The 13,269-nt window shown below is 40.2% G+C and overlaps 1 long non-coding RNA gene across 1 annotated transcript in view; it reads left to right on the top strand.

Annotated features, from left to right (window-relative positions):
* The first annotated feature begins 5,329 nt into the window (after positions 1 to 5,329).
* Positions 5,330 to 13,269, top strand: part of LOC311437238 — a 114,859-nt gene continuing 106,919 nt past the window's right edge. Inside the window, exons 1-2 of the long non-coding RNA XR_014693387.1 lie at positions 5,330 to 5,454; positions 5,796 to 5,932. This is a non-coding gene — a long non-coding RNA (uncharacterized lncRNA). The remainder of the gene's footprint in view (positions 5,455 to 5,795; positions 5,933 to 13,269) is intronic.

Genomic DNA, 13,269 nt, shown 5'->3' with positions numbered 1-13,269 from the left:
AGCTGCAACAAAGAATCCCTAACCAATCTCCAGGCTGATTCATAGCCTCTTCCTCCTGCTTTGTTGCTGTTCTCCCACCTAACATAGTTGTAGAGTACAAACTCCAACAAATTGCTTAAAATCATAATTTCTAAGTGGTTTTCCCAATTAGAATATATCCTGCTGCGTAATAGACTTTTAACCACAGCTAATAATTTCCTATGGGAGTTTTTTAGGTAGAAAATTAAATGAAAATCTGAAGTGGTTTGAAGTTGTGTCCACTTTTGTCTTAATGTTTTATCTGTAAGTTACTCATAAAAATTAGGAAATGGTTTGGAAAATTATCGAAGAGCAAAAATTGATTCAGTCATTTGCATATGGCGTTATGAAATGATTTGCATAAGCTGTTCTGAATAGAAAATGCTGTAATGGTGATAATTCTGGATACATGAGGAGAACTGGCAAGATCTATGCTTATCTTAAATTTGATGTGTGCCTTGGATGAGGGTCAGAAGAAAGTTGGAGTAAATTGTTTGCTTTTAATGTCCGGTTCCTTAAGGAGTTGGGTGGGTCCAACATCTAACAGTCTAAGCCATAAAGGAAAACTCTCTTATGTAATTTGCAGCAAATCCAAAGCTTCATCTAAAAGCTGTGGCTCATCAAACTCACAAGTGCTGTATTCAGGGAAATATGATGTTGCAACGCGCATTACATCAGTATTGCAGATACAGTGCGCTTGGTACTGCTGTTACTTGAAATTGCTGACTTGTAATTTTTCATCTGGACCAACTGAGTCAGCAAGTTCAGTCTATTTGGAACTGTTTTATTTCTACAGCAAATCTGCTTTCAAGCAGTTGCAATGAAAATACAACATATTTCTTGCATTCCTTAGCAAAAGCCATTGTTTTTAATTTTACTTTTTACCTTGTGTACAACTATGGCTCCTGGAGAAGGAGGAATCCTCTCTACTTATTTTTGACAAGCGCTAGAGTCTAAATGTTAACAAATGCCAGTTCAGTACTTGATTACACTAAGTGTGATAGGCAGAAGTAGTTGCAGGGACCCACCTGTCCATTCTTCTTGGAGCTGCGATGTTGCATGCAGTCAGCATCCTGGAGTTGAGCTAGGATAGCCCATACAAACAAATTTCCTTCTGCTATGACGTGGACTGACCTGTGTTATCAGATGTCAATACTTAAAGACACTGTGGGCCTGGATTTCACCCTACTCAGTCATTTTTAAAATAAAGGATGAGGAACAATGAGGTGAGGGCATGGAAGAAGACCAAAAGAATATCAGGGTCACTTACTGCTGGCAGAGTTACTCTCTGTAAAGAGGTTCTTACAGATTCAAGCTGGTTGCATGGCCATATCGTTAGGTTATTGGTGCCTCCCGCTGTATTTTCCCCTTGGACAATGGGCTGTACTGCAGCACACACTTGCCTTGTGGTCTGGGAATAGCCTGGAGTGGTGCGGATTGAGAATGTCTGGCTAGTGTGTGTGCACATCTGCGCTTCAGATACAGAGCTGAATGGCCACAGCTAGAAAAGGCCATGTCTGCATGGGAGTGGTTGCAGAGGAAAAGATGTCTTGCAAGACCTGGGAAAATGTAAACAAATGTTGTATAATATTGAAAGGGTTACAGCAGAGAGACTAGGCCAGGCTCATGGAAGTCACTACTGTTGAAGAAACAAAACGTGGCAGATACGTGGGAGGAGAAGGGACACATCAGACACGGAGCGGGGGCAGAAGAGGGCAGAGAAACAAGTAATTGCAGAGAAATGCAGTAGAGCAAAATAGGCTGCCAATCTACGGAGCTAACATACCACTGATCACTGAAGTAACTTTTTAAGCAACTTTTTAAGCAACTTTGTTGAGGAGACATGCGAAGTAAATACACAAACAATGCTTCTTTTGTTTCAATGAGAAATTAGTTAAGTTTGGTGCATATATCACACAAATATTTGAAGATATTTAAGAGTAGTTACAGACTCAGAAATTATGAAGTTAGTAAGAAGAACTGTAGATACCAACGTGAGGGAAAAAGGCTGTATATTCACTTGGCAGAAGATGGGAACATATTTGTAAAGATGGTTTAAAAGCCTCTGGCATACAGCAGAGCATAGACTCAGAGCAAATATATTCCATACATCACTGGAGCCTAACTTGCAGCTTGGCAAATGTCCTGCAGGCTTGAGTTGGAGTTTTAAATTTGATCTTTCACTTGCATATTACCTGTGATTATGCAGTTGTTGTCTGGCTGCTTTCAAGCATTTCATGACTTGTGCGATTTCAGCCTGCATTCTCTCTGCTTTGGAATCCCAGTGTCTTAACATTTTTGATATAAAACATGGAGGTCTTCCTATTTAACAACCCCCAAAATGCTGAGAGCTTGGTGAGTAAAGGATTTTCAAAGGCTCAGACAGCAGAAATAGGCAGCTTCCATATTTTGCTTACTTATGTGAAATGAACGTGAATTCTTATACATCTCAAGTCTGCCGATCATTTTTAATGTTTTCACTGGAAAATGTTTCACTTAACCATAGTAGTTATCTGTAGAAAAAAAAGTAGATTATATATGTTCCACATAAGTAGTAGAAATCAGAGCTCTGTTGCAATGATTTTTGTCTTTGCTTTCAGAGTGTCAGCTTCCTTCTCATTCCTCTGAAACAGCTGGTGCTGGCCTCCGCCTTTCACTGAGTGGTGGCCCAGGTGGGCCAGAGCTGCGATGCAGGCTGTGAGAGGATGCAGAGAGAGAGGGTAAGGGGTACTTGTGGAAGAAAGGGTGAGGGGAGCTTATGTCCCTAAAACAGCTTTCTGAACATGTGTGGGTCAAGCCCCTTGCCATTCCTGGAGTAAGAAAGAAAGATCCACCAAGAGGTACAGGGAGGGACTGAGTTTTTTTAAGCCCCCGTAGACAGAGGGCAAGTGAGGGTTATGTGCAGTGCTCCAGTTTTCTTTGCTCTGAGGAGGCCAAGAAATAGGAATGATAACATTCATTTTTCCTCGTTATCATCTTTTGTCTTTCTGTGCAAAACGTTAGATAAAGTTTGAGTCATAACAATGGAGAAAGAGCTATTCCAAATATTCCTCATGTGGGTGCTAGATGGCGCCATAGATTAATGCTCCAAGCCTTTATCTAGGGATGTTCTGGGGCCAACTCGGCATGGTCAGGTAACAACTTAGCAATTAGTTTGCTTGTGGGAAATTGGATCGACGAAGATACTTAGATTCTTAAATCCTCCTGGTTTCCTAGACTACCCTGGACATCTTTGAGGACTCAGAAGTCTAGCTGGAGCCATGCCACAATAAATGGGGCCACAGCCTTCAGTGGACACCAGTACCTGCTGCACCAGGAGCCTCTCACTTACTCTGATTGTTAGACTCTAAAAAGCTAGGTGACTCAAACAACAGAAGTCATTCACTTGCCTTCACATATCCAACTGGAGAAAAGTACAGCTGCTGGAACTGCAGTGAGTTTAATCTCTTTCTGTCATCCACAAACTTTTTATTTTATTTTATTTTTTTTTTGTGATCACGTATGTTAAAAAAAGTAAAAGTAAGAAACCAACAACACATAATTCTCCTGGCACCGTTGAGATATATTTCCGTTTTTTCAGGCTATTTCTGTTGTTGTGTTGTTAAAGGATACTTGCCTGGAACCATCCAAACTTTCCACTGAACTATTAAAAAAAAAAAAAAAAAGCACAATAGAATAAACTGGAAAGCACATCTCTATGCACAAATGTCAGCACTCTGTTGGGCATGGGGTTTGTATTCAGACAAAGTCTTGCTTTCTTTCTGGGAAAAAGACTCTTACTTAAAAACAAATGGTTTATAAAACAATGCAAAGAGACTGGGAAGACCACTTTATTGTGAAAAACTTAAAATTCAAATAACACCATGTGAGAACTTTCAGTGGTCAGTGATGGGAGCAGCCACAAAACAATTTGGAGTATGATCAGGGGGAACTAGAAACCACTTAATGGGGCTTAAATATCTAGTTCAAACAGATAAACTGGATTGTGCAGTGGCCATATGCAGCAAGTTCAGCAATAACCAGCTTCAAACTCTCCATCCCCCAACCCTTCATCATCATCATTGGACACACAGCTGTTAGCAGGAAGACCAGTGTATGATTGGCCTAGAAAATGAGTTACCCTTTCATATCTGGAAGGGTTGAAACATAGTGATGCCATCATCAGTCTCAGCTTTGTGGATATGCAAAAAGCCTCAATATCCACCCTAATCAGCTGAAATGAGAGGCAGGGTTCATGGTGGGTGTCCAGAGCAGGGGATTTTTTAACCGTCCTCCCTAGGGCATCTGGTATGGGTTATGACCAGAAGCGCAACCTGTGGCACAAGAGCTATGAGGTAGGAGACCAGGGCCCCATTGCTGAAGCTGGGGACAAGCTGTTCTGCCCCTCAGCGACCCTCTTTCTCTTCCCACCCTTTCTCTTTTGCTGGTGGAGATGCAGGCTCCTGGAGGCCTTGGCTTGCTTGTTCACTCAGCACTCAGGGCTCTGATCCACCATGTGCTACTGTGATACAACAACTGCTTTCAGGCTTCTAAAAAAAACAGACACAAAAATAATATTGCTTAGACAAAATACCTTGGGAAGAAGCTCTCAAGATTTGTTCTAGCCAAGAATGCAGATGTGTATGTCTGTTTATTGACCATGTAAAGAGCAGCACTGAGGGGACAGACGTTCCTTATGGGGCACATTCTTAAAGCCTTACTTCTTCTTCCTATTTTTTTCTGACATTTGCTGTGTTTTATATTCTCTGGCAACCAGCAGAGCTCCACTGATGCTGACTTGCAGAGCCCATAGAGATACTAAGGAAATATTTTTCCTAGCAACAAGCGTCACACAAAAACATGAAGAAACGCTTCCCCTGCTCATATTTCCTTTCAATTTTTTCAGTCATCTGGTGCTGAGATAAGAGCTGCGTGGTGAAACCTGCTGCTAGTTTGTGTTTCACGGGCAATCTGGAGTACTGAGGAGCACGTCAGGCCTTGACGCCCGCCATTACAGTGGCGTGGAGCCCTGTCTGACGCAGCAGTGTGTGGCGTTGCCTAAGATGGCGGCTGCCCCAGGCCGGGCAGGAAGGTGGATAAATGTGACGATGCTTTCTGAGGCTGGGGTCTGCAAGCAAGGTGTTGCAGCCCCGTTGCTCATGCTGCCTGAGGTGTCTGTTGCCACACCCCGTGGCTCAGGTGAGGCCATTTTGATGTTGGTCCAAGGAAAAAACTGTAATTAACAAGGGCTGGAGGTGAGCACACCTGGCTGGCTGTTAGGTGTTCTCCACTGCTATGGCCTGGGACTGTGAGGTGTCCCTGGCCACAGAGGGTGCCCAGCATGTGGGCACACAGCTTGCTAAACCTGCAGGCTTGATGGAGAGAGGTGCTCCCATACAGCCATGCTCCTGAGGCCATTCTCTGGTCTGAGACTGGGGGCCGCCATTGAGAGGTGAGGTGAGGAGCATGGCGGCAGACACGTGCGGCCTGGTTGTGGCCCTCGGAACTGAATACCACTGGTATCGAGTCCCACAGCAAACACATGAATCTGACACCATCAACTTTCCCTCCATTTCTTTTAAAACCTGAGCGGGAAACTAGGGACATCACTTCATCCTGATATGCCAATATTCTGTGTTTTCTGCCTGCTATCGGGAGAGAGCTAAAGTGTTATTTATTTATTTATTTATTAACTAAAGCATAATTTTCAGTGATTGAATTATTAGCCAAGTGTGCGCAATGCCTGATACTAGTGTCTGCTTGTGAATAACTCCCCCTTATTTTCTGTCCTTGCTCAGCCATGCTGAAACAGTGCTCACAGATGTGAGACCAGCAGCAGCGGCAGAAAGGCTTTGTCAACACCAGCAAATCAGTTTCTACCTCTGCAAGGTCAGCTGCTGAAGGCAACGTGTTCAAGACCACAGCTCCACAACCGGTGAGGAACATTAATTGTCAGGAAACACTTAGAAATGACACAGTGTTAGTTAGGCAAAAAATGTTCTCATGACAGAGCCAATGTCTGAATTTAAGGCCAGCCTTGCATCTATAGGGTGAATAGTTTGTGAGTAACTTCAGTGGGGTTAGGATGAAGCCCAGGAGTTTCTTACTCATTACTTGCTGGGTTAATGACACGATGAACATCTGCAGAACATGTTCCTGTGTCATCACTGTATTTCCTGAATTTGTCCTCTAGTATTTTGGAAGTATTTATCCTTTGGAAAAGCTTTATACAACAAATTGAAAAGCATTGTCTGCAGTTATTTAGAAATAGTGTGAATAAAGATAGGACCAAATTTGTAAAAAATGCTTTGAAAGCTGCTCATAGGTAACAGAATACAGACACAAGGGAGCTGCATTTCCCAAGATAAGCAACTATACTGCAGGTTTGAATTGGAGATCTAAATGTCATATTTTACCTGAACATATATCTAAAAACCTGTATGATTCTTACAAGCTCTGCTTTGTGCTTTCGTGGTTCTTGTGTAGAGCTGGAGCTGTGTTTGTTTTTGTTTTTTTAATTATTATTATTTATTATTTTTTTAGTGAAAAAGCAAATAATCTCCAATTATGATTAATAAACTTTAAAATTTAAATTATGATTTAACAAACTTTAAAAGAAAACCAGAATGCAAAGGATAAGGTTTTAAAAATAATTCCTCAGGGTTTTTTTTTTTTAGCTGAACTTGAACTCTTACATGTTTCAGATTTGCCAGTCACTGGTTATAATTTATCCGGGAATTGTATTACGGTGAACATCCTAATATGTAGGGACCAGATAGAAGACCTAAAGACTCTATTGTGTGAGGAAGGCTGTATTCTCTGTTTTATCCTTCAATTTGGAGAGGAAAACAATGTGAGGAAATGGTGTGTTGACCAGTATGTTTTACACATAGTGTTCTATAGAATGAGAGATATAGAGCAATTGCTTTCTATCCATTCAAATAATGTACTGTGGGTACATTGGTAAAGTATGTACCCTGCTCCATGCCACGCCTAATGGCTTATTATTATTATTATTATTTTCTGTGCTGTTGCAGACAGATTCTTAATATAAGCTAGAGTAAAATCAAAAGCATGTATTTATTTCAAGATAGAAGTGGAAACATCCCCTCCTTGCAGCTAATAATAGGATTGACATTGTTAAACAATTACATTTAAAAATATTAATAATAGGTCCTTCATGCATGTTAAACAAAACTTCAATAAGCACTCTGTTTTATTGTTTAACTGTATGTATGAGTCATAAGGAAAGTGTTAATGTTCAGGATCGGATATGAATCATGTATTTGTGAACAATCTTCCAAGGCCAGCACTGAAATCCCAAACACATTTACTCTTTGTAGTTAGTCAGCTCTGCACTTGGAAACTGAAAGTGTAATCAAAGTGAGAGTTTGTTTATTAACTAGCGGATGCTGTGCATCTTATTTACACAGATTGATAATGGAGGGTGAAAAATAAGGGAAAAGCTGGTAATGCATAGAGCTCTGTGTCCCTGGGGTACAAATCACAAAAGGAACCTGAGCAGCAGTAGCACTAGCCATTAAACGCTGAAAGCACTCTGTAACTTTAAAAGGAAATCCCATATTCATGAAGGGAATCCATATGGCACCCTATTTGTAAGGAGAGGTGCCCCATTCTCTTAAAAGCTGACTTGCATCATTTATTGTTTTGACTGCTTTAGCATTAGGGTGAGAGAATGCACTTCAAGGGGAACAAATAAGACAAGTAAAACGTGCAGGATTAACTTGGGTGTTATATTGTATTGTATTGATTTGCATTACAGATAGAAAATTGGAATTACTGAACTACAAGCTCTTTGTGCTCTCTGTATTCTAGCATACTAAAGAAATCAGGTTCTTTGTAGAAAGCAATCTCACCTGGTAATTACTCCCAATCATTGGTAATAAGTATGTTCCTAATTGCCTCCTTCCCGGAAAAGCACCGAGTGAAAGGAAGGTTGAGTTGCCTGTGCTGAAGAAGGGACAGAAGTAACTGCCAGAATTCATGTCCAGTGTTATACATGTAGACTAAGAAAAGTTTCTGAATGCTAGCAGTGGTTTAGGGGAGATCTCTGGATATCTAGGTCAGCCTCTGATATTGCCTGACCTTCAGCAAACAGTTTTTCTTGTCTGGTTTCTCACCTGTGAAATGGATCCTAAAAAGCGTTTGATCAAACTGTCTATAATCCAATGCACAATCTCTCCTATGCTCAGGGAATTGCTATTGAATTTTAGTTATGCTAGGTGTCCATGATTTATGCCATTATGGCATGCCGTATGGAACTCCTCTGGGATATGGCAGAATCAGCGTGGCTTTTGCAAAGGTATGTGTTTGCTTATCTAGCTCTGTGTTGGTGTTCTCATTGCTTCAAAATATACTTCCAGCAATAACATTTGTTTTTCATAGCTGTGTGTATTTGAACCTAATGTAACATTACCAGTCTAATCTTGCAAGATCATAAAAATCTGGGTATTAATGATTGCATTAAAAGGAAGTAAAAAGTAGATTAAATAACTCGACAAAGCTTTGGCCGAGCTTGCATTTGAATGGAGAATTCCTGGCCATATATTCCTGCCCCTAAACCTCACTTACAGATAAGAAATGACATATATTCACAAAATGTGTTCATACAGAGACTGTTCTGCTGGAGAGCCTGAATAACTGGTTTTGCTACACAATGAAATATGACTTGTGCTCTCAGGTGACAGGCTGCTTGGGGTCACAGCTGGCGCACTCACGGCCTGCTCTGGGCCTTTTTTGGAGGCTACTGCAGCCATCTCCAGGTTGTCCCATCACTTGGGACATGCCTTAGAAGCTTGTGGAGAGGAGGGTGGTTTTCTATGTCTTGTAAAGGATGTAATGGTTACTGTGCTGCTCAAAGGAGAGTTACTCGAAGTGAGGTTTGGTGGTGAGTGACCAGAGAGAAAGAAATCAAAAGCACAAATCGGTGGTGATTTTGCATTTAAGCTTTGTTTCCCAGCAACTTCCCAGTTCCTCAAATATGAAGTTTTCTTTCTAATAGGTTAACACTAATCACTCACGTGTTTAAATCCAGACAGTTGCACAAAGTTTACAGTAAAAGAATGAAAAATATAAATAATTAAAAGCCAGTCCATTTAGCTATTTTAGTTCTGATTAAACTGCTGTGTCTTTTGAGCAGAGCCAGACCCAACTATCACTGCGACTTTCTTCTGCAGCAGAAGCACAAACTGACGTCTGATTAGGAATGCTTCCTCCCCCAGCCTGTGTTGGTTTCTTTGTGTTTCTAAATGGTATGCCCCATCTGCTGTTTACACAGTAGCAGGGAACTTCTACTTTTAAAATAAAAGCAAATCAGACCCTTTGCACATTATTAAGCCTTTTTATTCTTGTGACACTGTAGAGGTCTCATCTGAAGTAATTTCAGTTGTAAATTATAAAATGCAGCCATGCAAAGCAATGGCCTGTTGCAGCTTTATAGCAAAGTACCTCCTGGAGGCTGAAATTAAGATCATGTGTTCAAATGTATTAGTATTTAAATATCTTACTACAGATACTTGGACCAGTCTGTCTTGCTGGCCTGGCAAAATTTATTTTATTGATTGTATCGAATGGTGTCTCTGGACGATAATATCTCTGGATGTACCTCTATTTATCTCTAACTAAGCACTAGCAGTTGTGCACTGAAGCAGAGATCAGGAACATGTGTTCAAAGCGTGCTTCCATCGCAACCTGGTGTGAGCTGATCCCTTTCTTTCTCACTTTTATGTTTGGTATTGTCTGCCGTGTGAACCGCACAAAATACAGGAACATCCTGGCAGTGCAGGCAGGGCTAACTAAATTACTCTTCTCTTAATGCCTGTCCTTGTTACTGATGGTGAAGCACACCCAGAAGAAGGGATGGATCTGACTCACAGTTGCTCTGTTGATGTAGTTTAACACCGTTTTACAACCTTTCCTGTTACCTCTCTTCTGAGTAATGCTGTGCAGTCCATGTCCATAATCTAGGATGCAGTCTAGTGTTTTTCCTTATTTGCAGATTTAGCAGTCGGTCAGATTTACTGATTTTTTTTTTTCTTATTAGAAGATTAAGTTTGTCTGCCATTTCTTGTCTACAGAGTCTTTCTGATTTCTGCCTGCCTTCAGCAGGGTCAACCAGCAAAGCCTGCCGCCTTCTCAAGGTTGAAAATTTAAACTTTGCTGCCATACATTGTCTGCGGGTTAAATAATGACTGCGCTGAGCTGATTAACAGAGAACATTCAGTTTCCTTATTGCTGATGAAAGGGCTGGAATACTTGTCCAAATCCCATTAGTGGAAACCTAGTCATTGCTGAACTATGCAAGATTTTCAGAACTCATGTAGTAAAAATGTACAAATATGAGGTATGAAAGAGGAAAAAAGAACTAATTTTATGAGCTGTTTCTGCACTATTGCAGTTTATTTTTTTTTAATGACCGTAATCTTTGCTGGTGCATGGTCAAATAATTGTTACCTAACATTCTGTCACTGGATGGCACACACGGCATCCATATAGCAAGGTGGTTATGCATCTTAGTGTGATAGTCAATATATATATTGACTGTATATACCTGAAAAAAACAAACAAACAAACAAAAACCTTAGCACTCCATGATGGGCATATGAATGAAGGCAAACTACATATATGGCCCCTTCTGAATTGCACTTTTTGGATGCTTATATTTAGTTGTGTTCAGCTGCTTAGAGGAGTTGCTTAGGACTGACTATATCACACCCTGAGATGTTGATCATCCTGAGATCATGATGAGCTGTTTCTTTTTTCTCCTGTACCTATTGAATGATTCCATGTGCATAGTTCACTGAGACCTAAAGGAGTACTGAACCCTTGTGCTTCACAGTGCTTATCTAGCAAGAGGAGGAAGGACTTGCCTCGTTGTCCCTTAAGGCTGTTCCAGTCTGTAGCATTTCCAGTGTTGTATCCAGACTGCAGGGTTGGGGCCCCAGTTAAATTTTTTATTTTTTTTTTCCAGAAATACAAACACTGATGTTAAATGCAATTATTAGGGGATATTTACACTTTTTTACTTTACTTATTTTCTTTACAAAGAAACTAGTTGAATTCCATTAGGCCGAGGAAGGAAATAAAGAACAGAATTAGGTACTAATTAACATCAATGGAAAAGGTACTTCAAGCTTTTGTTCTCACTATACAGTAAGGAAAAAGCGTACATCAGAAGTGTTTGGTTAAGTTAAAAGCTGTCAACTATATGCTGGTTACAAAGTCCATTTTACTTTAAAAAGATAAAAGTATTGGCAATGACTTGTAGATATGAAAATAAGTATATTAATAATCCCATACTCTACTTTTTCAGTTGACCTTTGTTCTGGTGGTAACATTTTATGGATCACATTAGTTTGCTAAATAAACTTATTCCTAGAAATAAGAACATGACAGCTTTACACTTAGCTGGCTAAATTGCTATTGTTTTCTACCATGGCAGCTTCAAGAATTGCGTGGTTTAGACCAATGGCTCTTTCAGAAAGTGTTTTATTCTGCATGAAGGGATGTATAATCCCAGAAAACAATGCATCCACAAAAGTGAATGCATTCCCTATCAAAGAGGAAGCGTGGTGCCAAAAAGAGATTCCAAACAGTTCCTGGATGGAGAATCTTCTCCAACTTTGGGAGTATTTTGGACAGCCTCTAAACAGTGACAGCAGTGACATCATTGAGAAATATGATTAAGATAGAAAGCTGGTTGTGTTTTTTATTGCCCCCTAGCCCCAAACCCCTTTTTGCTAGCTAACTGGTGTTCAGCCCAAGTATTTTAAATACTGGGATTAGCACTCTGGGTTGACATTCCCATAGTTCCCCGCAGTTGATACCTTTCACTGGGCTATTGATAATCACTGTTTTTTGTTTGCTTCTTCCTCTTTAGCAGCTTTGTGGTTTGTGTGTCTGTTTGTATAGTATTATTAACCTAACAGCTCACATATGCCACTAGCCTGTTATTGTGGACAATTATTTTATATTCATGTACTTTTATTATCAATCTTTTACAGCCTGCTTGCCAATTTTTAGGCAGATAAATTCTGCATGCTGAATGGCAGAGAGACTTACTGATAGTAGGAAACCGCTCATGGAGCCTTAATAGCTTAGAATAGTTTATAGCGGCAGGTGTAAGAGATAAAGGAGGAGTGTCATTTACTGGTATATGAGATTCTAGTAAGTGTCATAAAATCTGACCTAGAGCATCAGAGCAGAAAGTAGGTTGTTTTTTCTTTTCTTTTCTTAATCTTGTTACACCTAACATTGTAATATTTTTAAGTATACTTGCATGCCTTGTGTTTTTATTGTCTTCAGACTCTCACAGTCATAACATTCCTTCCCTTAAGACTAGAAACACAAACTGTTGATTACTCTGAGTAGGAGGTAGAAAAAAAAAATTAGAGATATTGTGAGAACAGTTTAGAATACATTTGGATCCAACCTGTTCTTTCTTAAACACGGAAACATTTCTAGATAAGGCTTATGCTAGATCAAGGGATTCAAAACTATTTGAGAGTTGGAGAGCTGGAAGCAGCTGACTGTTGTTCTGAGAGCTGGTAAATCTGCTGTACTCAGAATAATCACAGGTGGTCAAATTCAGGACAACTCTATAGATGTGGCTGAAACTTGGGCCCACATTTGGGCCTTATAATGATAGACTCATTTCCTGAACAGGAACCTCATTCTTGCTTTCCTGAGGATGACAGGGATGTTTAATAAATACTCTGGCTTCAGCTCACTTTTGTTGGAAAGGCACCCTTATGAGACTGATTGTCTTTGAGTCCTTTCTGGTCAAACATTCACAAGCCATACTTCCTCGCGCTAGTACTGGGAAATTCAGAGGTGAGAGATTTACTCTGCCAATAGTACGTGTCCAGTCCCTCTTGCAGCCAGGTACCTGTTGTCTGAAAGGAGCACAGCTGACCCCTCTGCTTTTTCTGGCTGTTCCATTCAGATCATTTCCTCATTACACCAAGACTGTGCCAGTTCAACCCTGCCATTGTGCTTAACAGAACATGCAATAATCCTTTTAAAATATAATACATTTATCACTTTGCTCAGATCAAAGGTGCATGGCTTCAAAGGCTCTAATTAAGTTGTGGTGATGTATAAGGCTGACTTTATCTATACCTTACTTTACAGAATGCTGGTTGGATGTTGTTGTGTGTTTTGTATTTTTTTTTAAAAACCCATTGTGTTCAACATTGCAAAAGTCCTGTAAGATGTTTCCCATCATTATGGTTGATCACAGTTTTAATATAA

This window comes from Aythya ferina, assembly GCF_964211825.1.
Source record: "Aythya ferina genome assembly, chromosome: 5".
In the NCBI taxonomy this organism is placed as follows: Eukaryota; Metazoa; Chordata; class Aves; order Anseriformes; family Anatidae; genus Aythya; species Aythya ferina.
The sequence above is the reverse complement of the archived record's forward strand: the minus strand, read 5'-3'. Positions and strand labels throughout refer to the sequence as shown.